This window comes from Myotis nattereri, assembly GCF_964212035.1.
Source record: "Myotis nattereri genome assembly, chromosome: 7".
NCBI lineage: Eukaryota > Metazoa > Chordata > Mammalia > Chiroptera > Vespertilionidae > Myotis > Myotis nattereri.
This window is the reverse complement of record NC_138082.1, coordinates 65847335-65871712: the sequence shown is the minus strand read 5'-3', so window position 1 is coordinate 65871712 and position 24378 is coordinate 65847335.

Genomic DNA, 24378 nt, shown 5'->3' with positions numbered 1-24378 from the left:
AAACTCAGGCTCTACTATTTCCCAGTGTATAACCTTGGGCTAGCTACTCAGCCTCATTAAGATGTAGTCTTTTTATCTGTAAAATAGTGACAAAAATAGCATCTGTGAGGGCTATTTGAGGATAATGTGAGATAATGAATGTAATGTACTTAGCAGGTTCTGGACTTTAAAAAAATGGCAACTCTAATTATCAGAATAGGCCATGATAAACAGCATCAGTTTCATGCTAACTGCAATGGGAAACAATCAAAAAGTACTAAAATATGGTACATGCTTTACATTTTCAGGAGGTCACTTTGTTGTGAGGAAATGGAATACAGAAAGTTTAGAGGCTACACAGGGAACTCCAGTAGAAGACTACTGTCCATGTGAAGGAAAATAATGCTCTGGATATGGAGTTTTGAGGTGGAAATAATGAGGAACAAAACTTCAGGCTGTATACCAGAGGTCTCATCAAGCAGACTGATGGATTGGAAGTGGGGTGTGCAGAAGGAGAATCCAGGTTCTGAGCCTGAGCGGTTGGGTGGATAGTGGTGTAACGTAGCAGATGGTGTGCTGCCCAGTCCTTCCCTCCCGCCATTCAGGAAAGGCCCTCAGTTCCCCAGCCATTGGGAGCCTTGCATGTGGCTCACTCATAACCAAGTCCTGCCCCAGAAATTGCTCTCTACTGAAGGCTGCTGCCTTGCTCACTGTTTAACATCCTCCACAGAGACAGTCTCTATGGAAACAATGGTCAATAACAATTTAAAAGCCTTGGCCTTTAAAAATGTGGGACAAAATTCAGAATAATGCTGAAGTGGCACCTGGCTACAGATGTCTCTAGGGTTACATTTAAAGGTTTTGTTATGTAATGCAACTCAACTTCTCTCTCTGCCCCGATCTTGCTTCCTATTTCCGTGCTGGTATTGTTCCAGAAAGTTCTCTCAACAAACTCCTTTACACAAATCTCTGTTTCAGCATCTGTTTTCAGGTACTCAACCTAGACAATTTGTGTGAGTTGTGGCCCTTACAGGCGAAATCTAAAATGGGATTTTGGGCCTTGATCACCTGCCGCCAGGCTGGAGATGAGAAGCCTGGGACTGATAGATATTGATAGTTATTTTGACATACTCTAGTAAGGCAATCATTAAAACTGTCCCAGTTGGTGAACTGGAACAGAATACTGGTGGAAGGAAATACACTGGTTGGTAAATTAGCTCAAGTGATTGAGAGTGTTGGGACTATGGCTTTACATCACTCCTTTTGAAAATTATCAACGAACTGAAGAAGTCCATGAAAGTCAAACTTACTCATTAGTTAACTTAAAAACAAACATAAAAACCAGCGGACATTTTGGTCAGGATGCAAAGAGATATTCATCAACTGATGCTAAAGAGCAGACACAGTGAGTGTTAGAACTAAAATAGATGACTAGCAGAGCTCTATGGAAGATGGAATTTCCAACCACATACACCATAAACCTGATAACCATCGTCAAGGTTCTGATTGAGAAGGAGAGGTAGGAACGGGTTACTTGGGTTAACTCAGACCAGTGGTCAGCAAACTCACTAGTCAACAGAGCCAAATATCAACAGTACAACGATTGAAATTTCTTTTGAAGGCCAAATTTTTTAAAGTTAAACTATATAGGTAGGTACGTTGTTATTAACTTAATTAGGGTACTCCTAAAGCTTAGGAAGAACCACACTCACGGGGCCAAAGAGCTGCATGTGGCTCGCAAGCCGCAGTTTGCCAACCACGGACTTAGACTAATACGCTACAAATCCTTGAATCACCCTGTTTCCCTGCAGAAGTGGCCTCTTCTCCTTGTTAAAGGTGCACATGTTCCTCTTGCTTAATAATCATACAAAGGTGTCCCCCTTGTAAGACAAAAAAGGTCCCCTCAGAAACTATCCCTTCCTTCCCAAACTGGCCACCAGACCATAATGATAAAGTGCTATATAATAGGGAACTGTTGGGTCTGCCAAGAGAAGAAAGGTACTCTATGCTAAAGGAGCTCCAGGGCGTAACCAGCATATTCCAACGGAACTGGAGAAGGTATGCATGGCTTTGGATTCTGAGAATGCTGGGACAAGAAAGGGGTGTAGAATAAAAGGTTGAAAAAGAGAATTTACTGAAAGGAAAATACTATTCTGTGATAAGGTTTAACATCATATCTATATCAGTCAAGGTTCAACAAGAGAAGCCTATTCATCTATGTGTCTATGTATGGTAGATAAAGATATAGATCGAGATATAGAAACACAGACTTTTTTAAAATAAGAAACTGACTCACACAATTATGGGGGCTGGTTAAGTGTGTCTGGGTTCACAGGGCAGAAATCGGGAAAGGAAGAGGAAGATGAAACTCGACCAATACAGGCTGAAGCTGTCATCCACAATTCATTCAGCCCTGCTTTAAGTCCTTTCACATGAAATAGTCCCCTTACTTAAAGTCAACTGATTGGGAACTTTAATTATATCAGCAAAATTCCTTCATAACAACATTTAGATTACTATTAATTGAACAACTGGGGACTATAGCATAACCAAGTTGACACAGCAAAAAAAGTCATAACCACCTTAGCCAGTTTGGCTCTGTAGATAGAGCATCAGCCTGTGGACTGAAGGGTCCCAGGTTCCATTCTGGTCAAGGGCACATGCCTGGGTTGTGGGCTAGATCCCCAATAGGGGGTGTGCAGGAGGCATCCAATCAATGATTCTCATCATTGATGTTTCTATCTCTCTCCCCCTCTTCCTTCCTCTCTGAAATCAATAAAAATATATTTAAAAATGTCATAACCAGTGGTCTCTTACATATGACACCAAAAGCACAAGCAGTGAAACAAAAATTAGATAAATGCAACTTCAATAAAATTAATAACTACTGCACTTCAAAGGACACCATTAAGGAATTCAAAAGACAGAATGAAAGACAGTTTTTCTGCAAATCATGTATCTCACAAGGATATCAAGAATCTACACTAATAAAAGATAAACATGCAAATTGAATGTACCTTCGCTATGCCTTAAGCCACGTCCACCAGCCAATCAGAGCAACTATATGCAAATTAACCCAACCAAGATGGCAGCCAGCAGCCACGGAGCTGGAGCAAGCAGGAGGCTTGGTTGCCCCAATGATGGAGGAAGCCAAGCTTCCCGCTTGCCGCGGCCAGCTCTGAGCTCCACTCAAAGCAACAAAGTTTCAATTATAGAAGATAAATAAACCCCAGATACCTGCTTTCAGCCAGCTGTGGCCAAAGAACTGGAGTGAGTAGGAGGTTTCCCTCCCTGTCCGGCTCTGAGCTCCTCTCAAGGCTACAAAGTTTCAATTATAGAAGGTAAATAAATCCCAGAATAAAAAAAGAAAAAGAAAAAAACGAGAGGCTGGGAGCTTCCATCGCTGGGGGGCTTGGCCAGCCTGAAAATGGCCCTCAGCCCCTCACCCAGACTGGCCAGGCACCCCAGCGGGGAACCCCCACCCTAAAGGGGGTGTGACCAGCCTGGAGCCATCAGCCCCTCACCCAGGCTGACCAAACCTCCATGAGGTGAGGGTCCCCAATGGGGGAGGAGGGGATTGACCAGCCTGCAAACAGCCATCAGCCCCTCACCCAGGCTGGCCAGGCACCCCAGCAGGACCCCCACCCTGATCCAGGACACTCTTCAGGGCAAACCAGCCAGCCCCCACCCATGCGCCAGGCCTCTATCCTATATAATAAAAGGGTAATATGCAAACTGGCACTAACAGCAGAATGACTGGGAATGACTGGTCACTATGACACACACTGACCACCAGGGGGCAGGCACTCAATGCAGAAGCTGCCTCCTGGTGGTCAGTGCACTCCTACAGGGGGAGCTCTGCTCAGCCACAAGCCAGGCTGATGGCTGCCAGTATTGCGGTGGTGATGGGAGTCTCTCCCACCTCCTCAGCAATGCTAAGGATGTCTGACTGCAGCTTAGGCCTGCTCCTTGATGGCAAGTGGACATCCCCTGAGGGCTGCCAGGCTGCCAGAGGGATGTCTGACTGCCAGCTTGGGCCCAATCCCCCAGGGAGCGGGCCTAAGCCAGCAGGTGGACATCCTCTGAGGGGTCCCAGACTGCAAGAGGGCATAGGCCAGGCTGAGGGACCCTCCTCCCGAGTGCACAAATTTGTGTGCACCAGGCCTCTAGTATGTAAATAATTCTTAAAACTTAATCATAAAAAATAGCCCAATTTAAAAGTAGGCAAAAGATCTGAATAGACATTTTTCCATACTTACTTCATGTGCCAATAAACACAGGAAAAGATAATCAACATTATTAGTCATCAGGAAAATGCAAATTGAAACTACAGTGCAAAAACATTTCACACCCACAAGGTTGACTGCAATCAAAAAAGATAAATAATAACAAGCACTGGAGAGGATGTGGAGAAATTGAAACCCTCATACATAACTGTAAGGAATGAAAAATAGTACAATCACTTTGGAAAACAGTTTGGCAATTCCTCAAAAGGTTGAATGTAGAGTTACAATATGACCCAGCCATTCCACTCTTGGTATATACCCAAGAGAATTGAAAACACACGTCCACACAAAAGTATTTACATGAATGTTCACAGCAACATTATTATAATAGAAAAAAAGAAGAGAAAACAAGCCAAATGTCAAACTGATGAATGTATCAGGAAAATGAGGTATATCCATACAATGGAATGTTGCTCAGCAGTAAAAAGGAATGAAGTACTGATATGTGCTACACCACAGGTAAACTTTGAAAATTGGTGGGATGCTAGGGCTGGTTGAGAAAAAGGGGAGGATGGGCAGCTAAAGGACACTGGGTTTCTTTCTGAGGTAATAAAATGCTGTTAAATTGACTGTGGTGATGATTGTACTACTCTGCTAATAAGCTAAAAACCATTGAATTGTACAGTTTTATGGGGTAAATGATATGGTATTTGAGTTATATCTCAATAAAGCTACCACAAAACAAAACAAAACTAAACAAAAAGGGCATCACAATAACCCTGGACCAGAGGTTAGAAAATTAAAAGCTGCCTTAACAGGTTTGGCTCAGTGGATAGAGTGTCGGCCTGCAGACTGAAAGGTCCCAGGTTCCATTCTGGTCAAGGGCATGTACCTTGGTTGCGGGCACATCCCCAGTAGGAGGTGTGCAGGAGGCAGCTGATTGATGTTTCTCTCTCATCGATGTTCCTAACTCCCTATCCCTCTCCCTTCCTCTCTGTAAAAAAATCAATAAAATATATTTAAAAAAATAAAAAATAAAAGCTAATTTCATTTCATTCCATCATTTCATTTCATTCTCCATAAAATGAAACACCAGAGCTGCCATGGAAGATGAGATGCCACGGCTCAGAGCAGTGGCATGCCAGAATGGACCATTCAACTCCATAAAGCAGACAAGCTCCAGCTGACTGCTTCCACGTGAGAGCCTGTAGGAATCAACTATTAACACATCGCAAAATGTTGTGGTAGGAGGAGCTGGGTATTTTGGGAAGCACGGTGATAGGTGACCTCAGACAACCCTGACAGCAGGAGATGTTGTCACAAGACAGAGATAGCAATGAGTGTGACGAGGAAGGAAAACAATAGAGGAAATGTGGCAGTATTTACTGATCAGAAGCCAGGCCGGGACCATTCTCATACTGAGCAGTGAGAGGGCATAGCCACCCTTCAGAAAACTATGGAGATAGTTAATAGAGTGTAACATCCTTAAGGACCAGGCGGATGGGCAGCTAGCAGGGGTATCCATGAAGGATGGATAATGAGGAGGCAGAGGAGGTCACCCTAATAAAAAGTCAGCATATGTTGTCCAGTTTCCAGACCTGAGCTCAGGTCTGTTTATTTCACAACTATAACTCCAGAGCCTAGTACAGGGCCTGGGACATACGGTGCTTGATCAATGAGTATCTTTCATAATAAATTATCCAAGAAAGGAGGGAGATGAGCATATGCTACAATTCACTATTATTTTCTATAACATATAAACCATATGATATTTATTTCAATTACTATAAAAAACGTAGTTTAAGATTACATGATATACAAAGATTCGAAGATTTGTACAGTATGCTTGCTATCAGCATTGTAGTTCATTGCCATCACTAAGTAGATATAGTTTTTTGCTACAATGAGAAAAACTTTACTCTCCCCGGGGTATTTACTGCCTTTCCTTAGCTTGTGAATGAGTGGTCTGCCTTAGTCCTCCCTTCAATCACCTCAGTCAGACAGTCAAGCTCAAGGTGAATTTTTACCACTCTCAGATGGCTAGGTGGGATGGAAACCACCAGTGATCAGAAATCTCAGGTCATCAATATCTTGTAACATTGTTGAATCTTGCCTTGTCTCTGTGAGATCCATCTCTCCCTGTCCTTGTCAGACATATACAAAATCCAGAAAGAACCCTGAAGTCACAATAGTCCATGACACTTCTCTCTTCACCTATGATTTTCTTTTTCTCATACTTCAGGGAGAGTTTTTGTCAGTTATGGCCCTCTTTCCTCTGTCATTCCCTTATAAACGTTCCCTTTCAGATGAATGAAAAAGTCTTCTCTTTCTAAATGCTGATTTTTTCTTTGTAAACATCTTACTTATCTTAAAATTTAAAAAAATGCAATTATGTAAAAGGTTTGTGAACAAAAATCAACTAAGTGTAGCCCATGTGCTGGAAACAAAATTATATCAAGAGTCACAACCACTGTATTCTTGGATGTGGCTTCTTCGAAATTTAAGCGAGTCACTTAATTATTCTGCTTGCCACATGCTAAAAATAGAGATCATATCTACCCTATTTCACAGAATGAAGTAACTTATAACCATTGTGTTGGAATGTAAAGTACCATATAGGGTAAAGTGTGAAGTTAAATCGCAGTACAAGATACCTTATCACATGCCCGGCTGGTGTGGTTCAGCGGTTGAGCATCAATCTATGAACCAAGAGGTCACCTATTCGGTTCCTGGTTAGGGCACTTGTTCAGGTTACAGGCTCAATCCGCAGTAGGAAACATGCAGAAGGCAGCCAATTGTTGTTTCTCTCACTGATGTTTCTAGCTCTCTATCCCCCTCCCTTCCTCTTTCTCTCTCTCTAAAAAAAAATCAATAAAAATATTTTTTTAAAAAAGATACCTTATCACAAAATGCTCATTACTAAAGGAGAAAAGTGTCAGAGAAAGCTTCACAGAGCATGTGGGACTGCTTGAAGTAGGTGGCATTTAGATAATAGCAGGGGCATCAGGCAGGTTCAGTGATGGAGTAAAAATCTCATGTATAAAATCCTCTCTTCCCATTCATAGGCTATTGTTCAGTAAGGCAGAAAATTTGTGGAAAGAGGAAGCAGAAATAAAAGTTACAAGGGAGAATGAACATCAAATATGGTTAAAAAAAAACAAGTAAAGTCATAGAAGAGACACAAACATAAACAGTGCGTATTTGAGAATAGACAAGTAAGCTAAATGAGAAACATCATTCATAACCTTTCTATGCAAAGTAAATTTTTTTTTTTTTTGCAAAGTAAACTTTTGGTAATCTTGTCTTACATCTTTCTAAACATGTTCCTTGTTTAACAAAGGAACATGTTTTAGTGTCTAAAGTACCTTCTTTATAATCTTTAGTTTCTTGTCTGTGCCTTCAACATATTGTGGTATCTCGTAGGTAGACAGTAGGCACATAATAAATGTTCACTGAACTAAACTGAAGCTTTCTGATTCATTTTCATATGAAGTTTAGTAAAAGATGTAGATTATAGCATAGGGAACATAGTCAATGATATGATATCGTGATAACTGTGATTGGGGCCAGGTGGATACTTACAGCTGTGGGGGGACCACTCTGTAAAGTGCATACATGACTTTCTAGCCACTTTGCTGTACATCTGAAACTAATATAGGATATAAACTATAATTGAAACATAAAAACCTCCAGAAAAATGTATGCATTAGAAATATACATGGCCTTTGAAAAGTCAGTATTAAACTCCTCTTTATAAAGAATCTGACTCAAGAAAATCAACTGTAAAACTGCATTTTTATATAATTGGGAAAATTTAAATATAAAAGAAGCATTAGGTGAATAATATTAAATAATTGTTGTAATCATTGTGATTATTCAATAAAATATTCTTTTATTTTTGAGATGCAAAAAAGAAACAACAACTGAAGTTTGGGCAATGATTTGATTTTTCCCTAAGGGTTTATTTTGCGAAGTTAAAATCATCAGAAGTAACATCAACTTTGCATTTCATCAATTCTCCTTCTGGTTGTATTGATGCTGTGGTTGAAATACAGTCACTTGTATTGACTTTGAATCACTATATATTGTTCCACTTCAATTTCTCTAAAGCACAGGTTGCTTCATGACTGATCAGGGAATTAAGCAGCTACAGGTCAATTCCCTGTGTAGATAAAAAGCTAATGGGCAATTGCTTGTTTTTCTTATTTCTAATTAAACAAAAATCATTTATAATTATATAACCCAAAGATTAACAGATGTATGTAGAGTAAAATATGTTTTACACTTGAAAAAGTATAGATTGACACACTATGAGAGATATTTTCTTCTCAAGGCAGTAGAAAATGGTCAGTGAGTTCGAAATTAAAGCATTTGGTTGAATCAACTTATTCTCACATCTGACACTCAGATATAGATAATTGGTAAGACTAGTATTCCACCTACCACAGATCACAGACTAGATACCCTATATAATAAAAGGCTAATATGCAAATCAACTGAATGGTGGAACAACTGGTCACTATGACACGCACTGACCACCAGGGGGCAGACACTTAACACAAGAGCTGCCCCCTAGTGGTCAGCGCACTCCCACAGGGGGAGTGCCACTCAGCCAGAAGCCGGGCTCATGGCTGGTGAGCCTCTCCACCCCCCAAGGCAGTGCTAAGGCCCCCTCAGGGGATGTCTGACTGCCGGCTTAGGCCTGCTCCCCACACCAGCAGGTAGACATCCCTCAAGGGGTCCTGGACTGCGAGAGGGCACAGACTGGACTGAGGAACCCCACCCCTCTCCCCAGTGCATGAATGCCATGCATCAGGCCTCTAGTATAATATATAACCATATTCACTTCCTTCGGTCCTTCTACAAGACTGCCAAACATGGGCTTCTGAAAGTTTGACAGGTGCACCCAGGTCAACTGTTATATTAGAAAATTATCAGAAACAATGACCTCAAAAAGTAAATACATAAGAAAGGCTTATTCTTTTTACAGTGCTTGAATTTCCTGAAGTCATCTGTGAAAAATACAAAGATTTACCCACCCAAAATGGTCCTCTAATTTCAGGTATGATGATGAGATATTGAGAAACAGTACTTCTGAGACCTTCTGAAATCTCACTATTCAGGCAGCTGCCTCTTCTTTCAACCACAAAACCGACCACCAAAAAAATAATGCATTCCATTTCAGGCAGACTCCAGAATCACCAGGCATCACTAGAACCAATTAAGAATCCTGCTTTCATTTTTACACTTGACCAGGATCAATCTTATGGTGTTCAAGGCATCGTTCCATGTGTATCACACTTCACAAGCCTTTTTATATAGATTAAATAAAATTAAAATGAATATCAGGGGTATCCTAGAAGGGAAAGAAATAACAAAATAAAAACCAAAATTTTAGGAATATTTAGACGGGGGAACAATCCCAACTATCATGATTTCTTAATGAGGTTTAAGGGCTGATTGCCATGTAGGTGTGTAAGAATGCATATAGATATGTAAGTGCAGTTGTGCATGCCCTTACACAACTGCTTAAACTCTATCACACACTGATAGACTGGTCCCCTTTTCACACTGTGACTCCCTATTGTACTTGGTGCTAACTTACTTTCCATAGCAATCTAAATCTATATTTCTACATCCTTGACAAGTACTACGCCAGTGAAAATATTCCAATTCACCACACTCTAAGAAGCTCTAACTTTCTAAAAAAGGAATATGATATTCATAATAATGATAGCTAGTGTCTTAGTAACATGGTGCTAAGTGTTTAATATATGTTATCTCTTTTAATTCTCCCAGCAACTCTATGTGGCAGGTAACAATATCATCACCTTTACTTAACAGATGTCAAAATGAGGGATTAGAGGGTTTAAGCAACATGAACAGGGACACAAAGCTAGAAGTGCAGGAGCTATGATTGAAAAGCATGAGCTCCCGAGCCCAACTTCTTAACTACTATGCAGAGTTGCCTCTGTTTTTTTAAATATATTTTTATTGATTTTTTTACAGAGAGGAAGGGAGAGGGATAGAGAGTTAGAAACATCAGTGAGAGAGAAACATCGATCAATTTCCTCCTGCACACCCCCTACTGAGGATGTGCTCTCAACCACGGTACATGCCCTTGACCGGAATCGAACCTGGGACCCTTCAGTCCGCAGGCCGATGCTCTATCCACTGAGCAAAACTGGTTAGGGCTGCCTCTATTAATAAGAAAAGGCAAACAAATCTCTGTGGTGAACTACCCCTGAGCAACATAAACATAAATGACCTCTATCTAAAAATAACCAAGATGCTTTTAAAATCTGAAAAAATAAATAAAACTATCTCTGCTGTGATGAAAAGTAATACATTTTGTTTACAACCAATGTATTTACTTTGTTGGAGTTATCCATGAGAAATATGATAGCCAATTAGATCTCCAAATACTTTTGAATCAATAGTTTCAAATTCAAAACTTTACCAGGTATGGCTAAATATAAACTTTCACTGTTTCTTTCTTCCTTTACTTAGCCAACCAGAGGAAAAAAAAAAAAATCATTGAATACCTTTTAAATTCAGATACCATTAATTACCTGGGCTTTTCCAGTACACAAATCCAGGTCTCTGGTCTCAAGAAGATAGTCTACAAGGGAAGGCAAGAAAGTAGAAAGCAAAAATAAGCCCCACATCGGGGAGGAGGTGCCTGATCCAGGCCTTTGGTGGAAAATGAATTTATGTTGGAGATCATCTCTAACCTCAAAGCTGAAGATAATGACAGGTTCACTAGCTGATGTGAAAATGTAAGGACAGCGAAAGAAATCCCAGATGATAGCTGCCACATGAAAATCAATTAGGAAAAGCAAACACTCCACAGAAAACTAGTGAAGTACATGATCAGTCAGTCTATAGGAAAACTAAACAGCAACACACACACACATAGACACAGAGAATAAATATATACAAGAAATGCTTATCCCGACTCATAATTAAAGAAACACAAATCAAAACAAGCATACAAGCATATTACACTCGTCACATCTGCAAATGTAGACTTTGAGGATAGTGCTGGCAAACTCATATATTTTGAGCAAGAATATGAAACTTCCAGGAGTGCAACAAGGCAATACTTATGAAAAACATAAATTAAAAATGAAGGTATCCTGCAGTCTCACTCTTAAAATATTAATGCCACATATACATCCACAAGAATTTGTTCAGTTTCTTATTAAAAATGTTCATTAAAACATTTCAGCTAAAGCTGAAAATAACAGAAGTGCCGATCAATATGACTTGGGTTAAATAAGTATTGGCAAGCCCATTGGTTGTAGGCTGAATTGCGTCCTTCCCTAAAGTTCCTGCATTGAAGCCCTAACCCAGCTGTGGGCAAACTACCGTCCGCGGGCCAGATCCGGCCCGTTTGAAATGAATAAAACTAAAAAAAAAAAAGACCGTACCCTTTTATGTAATGATGTTTACTTTGAATTTATATTAGTTCACACAAACACTCCATCCATGCTTTTGTTCCGGCCCTCTGGTCCAGTTTAAGAACCCATTGTGGCCCTCGAGTCAAAAAGTTTGCCCCCTAGTACCTCGCAATGTGACTGTAGGACCTTTATAGAGGTAATTAAGTTAAAATGGGGATCGTTAGAGTGAGCCCTAATCCAGTGTGACCCGTATCTTTATAACAAGAGATTAGGACACGCACCACAGAGCGGAACGACCATGTGAGGACACAGCGAGAAGGTGGTCACCTGCAAGGCGAGGACAGAGACAGAGTGACCTCAGCCAAGAGAGGACAGAATTATCCGAACAAATTGGAGGAAGGACACCCATGGGAGCCCTGAGGGGAAGCACCTCAGGGATGACACTGGTGCTGCTAAATGAGGAAACCAGGGCCAAAGTATCCATTAGGCCAGGGGTGGGCAACCCCTGGCACATGTGCCAAACATGGCACGCCAGTAACTTTTGCTGGTACACGAAACCCTCTCATAATCTTCCATTTACAATTTTTTTCTTAATATCGACTTTTTTTATTTTTCAGATAAATTTAGTGTAGGTGCATCTTAGATAAATAAATAATTTTACATAACAAGTTATCTTAAAGACCATAGACATGGATTGACGAGAGAGGGGAAGAGCAATTTCTATGCCTCTGCCTTAACTCTCCCTGCCTTCCTAGATCCGACCAGTGTTTTGGTTTTATCCACATACGCTTGTGAATCTTTGTTCTCAGTGATGAATTTTGTTAAGTCTTGTAATAGGAGTAGCCTGACGGATGAAAGTGGAAGCTCATGCATATCTCTGAAGGTCACGAAATATAAACCTGATGTAAAATCTCTGTCATCAGTGATGCAGCAGCAAAAGTCCCACTGATAATATCAAACGGAGTCATAAAGTTTTCTGTCGGACTGTCAGTGTACATGTATACATTAAAAATAAATATATTTTTCATCATCATATACTGTGTTTTTGTCACTCGAATGAATTTTATTATTTCTTCAAGGTTCTTCACATACATACACATTAAGAGATATCAAGTAGGCGTAACATGTTCTCAAAAAATTAGGATTGGCACACAGAATTTTGAGTCAGAGATTTTGCTGGTTTTGGCACGCACTCACAAAAGGTTGCCCACCCCTGCATTAGGCAATGTAGGCACCATGTCTAACCCAAGACACTCTTATAGGCCCGTGAGAATATTTTGATGTGTTTTAAAATCAGAAGAAAAATGAACTTTTAGGTCCAAGAAAATGTTTATATATATATTTGTCTTTATACCAAAGTCATCATAAAGAATAGTTTAAAAATTTTCTTATGGAAGAAGGAGCCCACAAAGGCCTAAGTGTCTACACCCCGTGAAAGTCATAACGTGGGCCTGCCCAGATCTTTAAGACGTGTCTTCCTGAGGTGGTGCATATCTTGCTGAGGTGGTGTGTGTCTTCCTGAGGTGGTGCGTGTCTTCCTGAGGTGGTGCGTGTCTTCCTGAGGTGGTGTGTGTCTTCCTGAGGTGGTGTGTGTCTTCCTGAGGTGGTGCGTGTCTTCCTGAGGTGGTGCGTGTCTTCCTGAGGTGGCGTGTCTTCCTGAGGTGGTGCGTGTCTTCCTGAGGTGGTGTGTGTCTCTGAAGAGATCCAAAGGAGTGCGTCCTGGGGTGTTGGAAAAATAAAAATTGGAATCGACTGCTGCTGCTGGAATGAACTGCTGCGTTCAGGAGAGAGAGAGCTGAGAGACGGGACAGAAAGCAAATAGGAATAGAAATAGAAGGAAATGGGAGCCCCAAGAAAACAGAGAGGGCCTTCTGTTCTCCTATTAACATCCTATTGTCAGAGATTGCTGGGGAGTTGGGGAGGTGGGGTGCACATGGAAAGAAAGAGCAGGTTTACAGATTTCCAACCCCATCACCATAAATAAGTATAGGAGGAGAGGGCTCAGTCTGGAAGACGATAGCTTAATTATTGGCATATCCACAAAATGGAGTAGTATACATGTGTTAACAAGAATTGATGATTCTGTATGTGTTAATATAAACAATATCCAAAATATACTATGATGGACATTAAGAATAATATTTAATAGAGTATTACTATACATAAAAAATTTTGCATAAGCCCTGGCCAGTGTTGCTCAGGTGGTTGGAGCATCCTCCTGTACACCAAAGGTTGTTGGTCCAATCCTGGGACCCCAGGGCATGTAGGAGGCAACTGACCTATATTTTTCTTTAACATCAATGTTTCTCTCTCTGTCTCTTGCTCTCTCTCTTCCTTCCTTCCCTACAATCAATAAAAGTAGTTTTTTTTAAAAAAATAATAATGTATAAAATAAATATAAGATAATACATAAAAATATAGATAATTAATTAGGTAAAAAATATTCCTATTCCTCATCGCAAAGGAACTCAACAAAGCCTTAAGTGGTAAATTTAGGGAGTTTGATTTGGCTGATGGATGGAGGTTTTTATTTTTTATAGTTTTCTGCATCATGTGAAATTTTCTCAATTTATACATGGAACTTTGTGTTTTTTGTTGTTGTTTTTCAAATCAACAGAAATTATTTAGATAGTTCAGTTATATCCCGTTTTATTTTTAAATCATCTGCATTAAAATTAATAACTATTATTTAAACAATAAACATACAGTTCTAAAGAGCATTTTTAGGATTCTTTCAAAGAGGTCTCTTTATTTGGTGTTCTCTCTGATTTTATTTCCTGTCACTCCCCTTCTTGGAATCGGCTCCAACAAAATTAGGTGTCTTATAGTTCCTACTGCATGTCTCTGTCTCCTCCTAACAGTCCCTTCGGCTAACTCCAGCTCATCCTCTTGCTTCCGAGTTAACACCACTTCCTCAGAGATCTTCCATGATTTCTGGTTTAGGTTGCTTGCCGAATACATGTTTTCAAATCTCCCTTAGCTTCTGTTTTATAACATCCACTACACTTCTGTTTCGCTATTTTATAACAGTGTCCTCTATAACTTAACCAACTTTCGATTTGTTAATCACATTTAGTTTCTAGCCTACAGAACTGAGGCCAAAAACCTAGTTCTTGCTTTCCAGGATGTTCCACACTGTCTCCCTGAACTCCACTTAATTAAGCAAGCATCTCTCAGATATAGACTATTTTCCAATTACTAGCTGAAAACCAAGAAAAATATAAATTAAGAAAACGTGGTCATTGTCACTGTCCTGGAAAAATTTGCAATCTGGTTGGGAGCACAGGCACATAAACACCTTAGAGAGCAGAGAAGAACCTAACTCAACTCATTTGTGCTTAAAGAAGGCTTCGCAAAGAAGAGAATAGCTGAATAAATTCTAAGATGGCCCAGGTGTTGAAATATCTAACCAAGACTTCAAATGAGCTATTACAATTATGTTCAGTGAAGTAAAGGAAAATATTCTTGTAATGAGTAAAAAGATAAAAAAAATAAATTCAAATAAATTGAAAATATTTTTTTAAAAACCAGGTGGAAAATATAGAGCCAAAAAAATACAATACAATATCAAAATGAAAAAAAATCAATAAATTGGCTTAGTTTGGGTAAAACAGAGGCCCCGATAAACTTGAATACAGATGAATAGATATCAGATCTGAAGAAGAGACAAAAAATGTATTTTTTTAATTAACTGAGCCTATCCCCAGCCAGTATTGCTCAGTGGTTGAATATTGACCTGTATCTCTAGTTCAACTAGAAAAATTGCATAGATCCCATGAACCAGGTGGTCACAGTTCAATTCCCAGTCAGGGCACATGCCCAAATTGAATTGTGGGCTCGATCCCTAGTGGGGGGCATGCAGGAGGCAGCTGATCTACGATTCTCTCTCATCATTGATGTTTCTTTTTCTTTTAAAAAAATATATTTTATTGACTTTTTACAGAGAGGAAGGGAGAGGGATAGAGAGTTAGAGATATCGATGAGAGGGAAACATTGATCAGCTGCCTCCTGCACACCCCCTAATGGGGATATGCCTGCAACCAAGGTACATGCCCTTGACCGGAATCGAACCTGGGACCCTTCAGTCTGCAGGCCGACGCTCTATCCACTGAGCCAAACCAGTCAGGGCATCATTGATGTTTCTATCTCACTCTCACTCTCCCCTTCCTCTCTCTGAAGTCAATAAAAAACATATTTAAAAAATTAACTGAGCCTTTTTACCTATGGGAAAAAATCAAACAGTCACACTTATAGGACACTGGAGTTCTGGAAGGAAGGAAGGAAGGAAGGAAGGAAGGAAGGAAGGAAGGAAAGAAGGAAGGAAGGGAGAGGGAGGAAGGGAGGGAGGGAGGAAGGGAGGAAGGAAGGGAAAGAAAATGACAATAAAGTATTTGAAAAAATAAAGGCCCCAAACTTCCCAAACTCGGTGATAAAGTAAACGTCATAGATTCCAAAGGCAAACAATATAAACTTGAAGAAAGCCTCCATGGGCACACAATAGTTCAATTTCTGAAATCCAACAATAAATATATACTATATTGAAAGTGCCAGAGAGAAATGATTTATTGCATGCAGAGGAATAATGATTAAAATGGCAACTTCTCAAAAGTGGTAGAGTATAATTGAGGTAAGGCCTAAAAAGTTTCCTTTCAAAATTCACAAGAGGCCTTATTGAGAGAAATTTCCAGGCACAGTAGGAATAAGAAGTCAGATTATAGTAAATTAAACATTGCCTTGTTTCTTAAATGACGTACATATCATAACTGAAAGCAGAATTATGTAAGTACCATAATTAAAAACTTAGAAAAGAGATTATAGCAGGGCTCTTATTTAAAGCATTCACTTGTAACACTACTTCTATGTATCTCTCACACATAAGCAATTATGTTACTGAAATACAACAGCCACAACTGCCACATAAATGTGGCAGTTATTTAGACTCCATTATTTAGACTCCAACAAAGAAACAAATGCTAATCTTACTTGTCAGCTGCTAAAAAGCAACAGCTTGGACAAAGTGATTCAGTGTGATATGTTACCCAAAAACTATATTAGAAAAACTAGATCAAGTTCTTATGGTGCAGTGAGCTATAGGAAAAAAATGAGCAGTGAAGAGGGAACTCTCATTGTCCTTTATCACTGTTTTAACGGCCTAGGGTTTTCCCCATCCAACAGTCATGGAGGAATTCACATTTATCTACCTTACCTTCATGTTAAAGAATAATGTTTCTTGGGAGGGTGGTCAGTGGAGGGAAGATAGCTCGAGAGCTAAGCTTTATATTTCTTTAGCTGGCATTTTCATTCTTGCTATAGTGCTATAGCTTTACAATTTCCTTTGTGTTTTCATTACAAAATATAATCATATAAACCGTATTTTGAAAGGCCAAAAATTTATTTTTAAAATTTTATTTATTGTACAAGATGAAGGTCATTGTTTAGTTATAAAATGTAGTACTATGGAAGATAATGCAACAAAATAGAATAGTTAACATTTCGACAAATGTCTAGCACACAACTATGTACACTTTATTTAATCATCTTTAATGATGGAAGAGTTAAAATAATGAAAATGCCAAAACTACATTGAAAATAGTCAAATTGTCAGAAAGTCCACTGGCTTTTAATGGAATCTTAAAAAAGAAACAATAGGCCCAAAATAGTCACATTTGCTAAGCCAAGTCACTGAACCAAAACTTAGTACTTAACCTAATTGGAGTTTCAGCCTCTTGCCTCTCCAGGAGTGGAACTGAAACCAATCAATCTGGAATTTTCTGGTCAACACTAGTGAGGTAATCTGCCTATAACCACCCCTGATCCCTCCTTCCTCTAAGACAGTGGTTCTCAACCTTGGCTGCACATTAGAATCACCTGGGAATCTTTTTAAAATCCTGATTTCTGGGCTTCATCCTCCTGAAATTCTGTTTCTTTGTTACTAATGTCGTGGCCCCACCCCATAACAAAGAAACAGAATTTCTGGAGGATGGGGCTCAGAAATCAGGATTTTTAAAAGATTCCCAGGTGATTCTAATGTGCAGCCAAGGTTGAGAACCACTGCTCTAAGAGAAGGTGTCCTTGCCTGAAATAATCCACTTTTTAACTTCTTAGCCCCACCCTCTTTTTGCCTATAAAAATCCTTCCATTTTATTCAGCTTATCAGAGGACCCTCCTAGTTGCTCAATGAGATGTTGCCTGATTCATGAATTGTTGAATAAAATCAATTAGAACTTCAAATTTACTCACTTTAATTTTGCTCTTTAGCAGTAAGTTCATGTGTTTATCAATTGTTTAATTGGAAATTATAGAAAAACTAATTGTTTATTGCTATTTATAGCATCTCAATCTAATATTTACTCCTTTTCTTGGTCATTAAAGATTTTTCCTTCTTACATTCACTCTCAACTTTCCTTAATAAGATCACCATATGATTTTAATTTAATAAACTATTATTTGTATTTCAAAGAAAGAAAAACTGAAATATGACAAAGTCAAAGAGATTGTCCCTAGTCAGAAAGTAAATACACAAAGAAATAGCAAAGATGTATTAGAAGACAAACCTAAAAGTAATTAAACACAACCACAGTATCATAGAACTACACACTGATAAACTAAAATCACCCTGTTAAAAGCACAGACTAAACATGGAATAGTTTTATTTTTTTAAAAATCGAATGGGGAAATAGTATTTCATATTTTTAATCAGAGGTATTTTATGACATTTTATTTGCTGAATAACTCACACTTTGGGACTCAGATAAGATATAACACAAAGTTTTAAACCCATATAACTGTTTTTTAAGTGTTAGTAGTGATTAATGGGTGTGGGCAACTTTCAAGCGATAACGTAACATTTATTTATCAAATGGCCCTAACTACAGTCAAAGCTGATTGGTATCACAATATACAATTTCTGGAAAATAATAAACTTAATGGTTATGCTGCTTTTTAAAAAATTGATAACCTTTCTGAAACAGTATCCAAATTATTCTCAATTATTTTAATAATTATCATTGAATGAGAAAATATTTACATTTTGTTAGGATTCTGATTCAACTTCACTATCCTTCTGAGGTTTCAGGAGGCCTACTGATTCCCAATAATGGTTTCTATCAAAGATATGGTAAAAGGAGTGTCAATCACCCCACGCCTGCCTGACCAGGGCTGAGATGGAGCCCACGTTGGAATGGGCATGGCCAGGGATCTCTGGATGGTGGGGAACCAGCTGAAGAGCCTATGGTGAAAATCTGGAAATCTGCCCTCCGAGGCTAAGAAAAGCCATCCTCAGGGAGGTGATGTGGTTCGGAACTTGATATGAAGTCACATACGAGATGCTGAGCGAGGTCATTCAAGGGGAGGTGCCTCACCAACAGCACTCCATCCTGAAGGCACTGGGGGAGGCGATGGGGAAAGCTGCCGGCCACTGGGTTCTGCAGGTCTCCCCATGCTGCAGAGACCAAGATCTGGAGAAACCACCCAGTGCAGGAGCCAGCGCTGGAGACACAGTGCTCTGCAGGGGCTGCAGCCTGGAGAAAGCTACACCTCGCAGGAGACTAAGAGATACTGCACCTGCAGGAGAAGAACACTGGACACAGTGTACACTGCAGGACCAGCAGGGACCACTGGAACCGAGGGGAAAAAAATCCCTTCCTCCTCCAGCGCCCCACCAAACCCTCCAACCATAAGGCTTAGTATCATGCCAGCTGGCAAAGAGGAAATATTTACAAAGTCTACCTCCATGGTCACATGGAAGGCAAAGAAGCATCAATTTGGGGCTGAGGAAAATACATTGAAACCTGGCATATTTGTTTGTATAACCTAACCAGATGTTTCCCTTTTGTATTTTAACACCCAAACCAGGAATTATTTCATGATCTATGTAAGGAAATCTGTAAAAAGTAATATACTTTTTTTCTCCTTGGGATTTCCTTACTCCTTCTCAATTGGTTAGTATTCCCGAAGAAGACTAAGCCACCTGATTGACGTGCATGTCAATGTGCCACAGGATGCCACCAACTTCCAGAGATCAGAACCCATGACAGATCAGCCCCCATATTTGCATGGCAGGCTGAAAGGCCAGAGGCAATCCCTTAGGGTTCTTTGCCCATCCTGCTCCAGGTTTCACAAAAACTGAGTGCTCAGTAACCATTACTAATTGAAACTAGCAATGAACAATATTATTACTAACTAGAGGCCTGATGCACAAAATTCGTGCAAGGGTAGGCCTTCCTTCCCCTGGCTGCCTGCACTGGCTTCCCTTTGGCACCCGGGACCTGGGCTTCCCTAGCAGCCCCAGCTTCATCTGGAAAAAAAAGCATATTATGCTTTTATTATTATAGATGATTATTATTGTTATTTTCCCAAAATTCAGCTAGTGACACTGTAGCTTAACGCCTTGTTATAAAGTAACAAAGCTAATGAGAGCCAGAGCTGAAAGTCAAACCAAAGTTGTATATTTTAAAGTTAGTACCTTTTTTTAGTTTGCCTTCCAGCTAACAAAGAAACCAAAATGACTAAAATTTTGCAAAATAGGACCTATCGGAAATTTCCAAATAAACTGCAGCTGCCTCTAAGAAAGAGAAATACTTTGGAATATGAAGGTTGATCTGAGGTGTGACCAACACTTTTCTGAGCCTGTTTTGGAAAAAAAGCAAGAAAACTGGGAGGAGAGTTTTAATAGTGGCTCAAGTTACTCATGAAGAAAACATATCTACTTAATATATTTAATTCACACTGAATTCAGTTGTTCAATTAAAAATGTACTTCACAGAAAATGTTACCACTACCTGCTTGGGTTTATATAAACTTACACTGAAGGAGTTTCTTTTAATGTCCTTTTAAAAAAATAAATTAACTAAAATTAACCTAATGAATTATATTAGGAAGTACAATTTCATCTCATTGCTGTAATCATGTAAAAGACAAGGTTAGAGAAAGGAACTGAAGATATTAGACAAAGATGCTTTTAGAACATCTTTCAATAATATACAAAATAAATATTTATTACAAAATTAAAGTTAGAGTTATCCAGTTATCTGTTAACTTTATTAGCAATCCTACGATGATTGAAGTGTCAAAAAATAAATGTGTTGGTAATCATAATTAAAAGTGTGCTATATTTAATAAGCATTAGCGTAATTTGCTTTTCTACCATATAGTAATTGACCTACTTCATCATCTCATTTGACTTGACATTCAGGGCCTAACCTCTGTAAATTTTCTCTCTAAGCAGAAAGTGCAGGCCCAGTTTGCGAGGACGGAGGTCAGTTTACCATCTAGGGCCTCTCAACCTTGTCCAATCAGCATTTACGTCCGGACCCAGCCTGGCACCCCTCAAATCATCATATAAAGTTATATTTGGTCAGTGCTCCCATAACCCCAGGGCAAGAGAGCTCCTATGAACACTGGGAACAAAGGCTCCCTGTGTCTGCGCTAATGAGGTTCTGACTTTTAGCCGATGACAACTGACCATCATAATGTACCTATCAGAATGCCCTGAGTACAACATTTTAGAGGAAGCCAGGATAAATTGGATTCTTAATGGTGCATTTAACAGAAGTCAGTCAATAGAGGTTAACAAAATTCTCAGTGTGCATTTTTAAATTGCAAACAGTTTAGAGTGACCATTTCCATAACAGGCTGGACTGACGCACCACACAAGGGGGTTTGGCCTTCCTAGCAGATGGGCCTCCTTTGGTTCTGGTCCTGAATACAGCAGTAGTTGAAAATGCATTCAGTTCATATTAGAATGGTGTGGGGTTTTTGTGTGTGTGTGTGGGAGAGCTGGCTTATTGTTTCATTCAGACAAAGGCCCCTTTCTCTGGTGAGTGACTTGTCATCTTAAGCCGATGTAAGCTATGTAAAGAATGACTTTTCGTTAAAGCAAGTTTAGCATATTTGCAATTGTCTTGGTCAGATGGGAAAGTTTCTGCCTTGAATAGTAGAATTATATCCTGCAATTGATGCAATTCACAAACTGATTCTATGTGGGAAAGAATAATAATAATAATAATAATAATAATAATAATAATATCCCCGCCTTGGTTCCACAGAATAACTGTGCCAAACAGAACTTTTTGGGCACCCTGAAGAAAACCCACTACTTATACTGATGGCAGAATTCACCAAGTTATATGGGGACTGAATATATATATCCCTTTCTCCAGAATGAGTATCATTTCAAATTTCTGAACTTAGATAATTCTGGATGAAAAATATCATTGTTACCTCACTGAGCTTCCTGCACTTTCCTATAAACTGTTAGGTATATAATCCCCATTAAACCTTCCAATGCTGCATCCCTCATCCCACTCTAAACTTCTTCAATGCAAATAAACTTTATTCTGATCCCCCATGCTCCAAACTACCTTGCATGCAGAGTTTCTATGCTGCCTACTCTCTCCTGTTCATTAAGAACATGGTATCCTCCTGCAAGCCAAGAAATTTTACGTTGAATAAATAAATTGGAGAGGGTTAGGCAGCATAGAAATTCTGATAAAGCCCTGTGGGAAAATCCTAGAACTTTCCCCAAGCACAACAGTAATAACTCTCCCTGATCATTGATAATTGTACAACATTTTCAGTATTCTTTGTTCTGTATATACTTTGTCACCACTGGTGACATTGGGGAATGAGGATATCTGTTATGAAATGCACTTGGATTTGACCAATGTGACCATTTTTCAGTATTCTCCCTTGCTCAGTAGCTCCATAAGGGCTGCAGGAGGTAGAAAGGACCCAACAGAACCATCTTTAAAACATGCATCTCCTTTATCTTTAGCTGATGGTGGCTATGGGCCCAGTGATGAGCTTGATCCCGGGGACCTCAAGCACCTCTCTCTTCTCAGTCAGCTCAACCAGCTATAGGAAAGGTACTATACATCTCTCAGGTGCTACACATTTCACACAGACATAATTTTGGACATTAGAATACCAGAAGCTGAGGGGCAATACAAAAGAAAGATGGTGATGGAATACAAACTTTCTATGATAGGACATCCCCTTGAACTTGTCTTTATGGTTTTCCTTTGTTTTTTTGAGCTTATCTCAACAAATTTGTGCTTTTTACACTGGTACCGAATGTTGCAAATGTTACTTAATAAACTGTATTCTTTTATATTTCTAATTCAGAGTTTCTAATTCAGTAGGCCTGGGGTACGACTGCAGAATTTACAGTTCTAACAGATTTCCAAGCGATGATGATATTTGTCCAAAGTTCACAGTTTCAGACACACTGGTCTAGTATGTAAGTAAAACAGGGTTAAGAGCCTGGCTAGTATTGCTCAGTGGTTGAGTGAGGACAATCCATGAACCAATAGATTACTGGTTTGATTCCCTGTCCGGGCACTTGCCCTGTGGGCTCAATTCCCAATAGGGGGTATACAGGAGACAGCTGATCATTGATATTTCTCTCTCATCAATGCTTCTATCTCTTTCTCCCTCTCCCTTCCTCTCTCTTTAAAAGACATCAATAAAAACATATATTTTTAAAGGGTTAATAGTAAAGAATTTGGTGGTATTATATTTGGTATGTGCAAATTCCAACAACCATGATAAATGTTGCATAGCTTAGTGATTTACTTGATTGATAAATATAAGCCATATTTTAGATTTAAATTTCATTGTTAACTACATTATAAATTTTTCTGGGTAGTCTTAGGTGTCTGTACAAAATAACACAGAAAAAAAACATATTGGCTTTAGAGTACTCACCAAAAGATGAACATTTACTTTCAAATGCCTTGCATTCTGTTTGAATTTGCCAACATAAGCTTTTTTTTGCATATAAAGAATTCTGGTTACAAGGGTGATTGTGAAATCATTTGGAAATGATGACCTGTTTTTATCCTAGCTGTCAGCTATAATATGCTTAAGATAACACAGGCCCCTAAAAGGGAAAGAGACTGGAAGCAATTGGGCAATCAGTTACTCAGCCTTGCACACCCCCATCTCGCTCTGAAATTGTACATCCCAGACACGTTTCCCTCACGCACGTCCCCAAAGGTTTTTCTCTCTTCTACTCATCAATTCAATGTCTTCTTAATGTTTTGCAAAATTCATATGCCACTTGTTCACAGTATCATTTCTCCCGTATGGGGTCCTCAGAACTCATGAGCTTATTGCTGCAGCAGACTTCCCCCTCCCTCAACCAAAGGAAAGTAGACTTGGAAGTTCTAAACACTGCAACCTTTGGTGAGATCAGTTCCTTGCAAAAGGGAAATGTCAACCAGAATGGCTTTCATTCTGCGATAAAATAGACGGTGAAATCTCATTCCATTTTCCAATAACTAATAATAACACTCCTTTAAAATATCATTGATGCAATAACATGCCAAGTTGGAAACCTACAAAAACTTTCCCAAAGAAAGCAAAGCACTACAAAATTTGGAATAATTGTTCCAGATGAATAGGTAAAATGATCACCTATCTTTAATGAGGAACTGCTATTAACTGCCCTTTCGCAGGTGACTTGTTTAAAATATGCAGCACCCGTGGTAATCAATCTTTATCTGGAAACATTTGAAGACAGATATTTTATTGCAGAAGACTTGGAAAATATAGAAAAACACCCAGAGGAAAAATATGAATTATCCATCAAATCTACTCAGAGATTCATGTGTACTTTATAGAAGGATATAAAGAGAATTGGGTTAAAGAGTCCAGAAGAGAATTTTTCACTGGAGAAATCTGTGGGGTTCTAGGTTATTTCCCTGGTAGAGGAAAGGAAAGAAGTGATTTCCTTCTATTTTGAGATGTAAGAGGGCTTGGAAAGGACC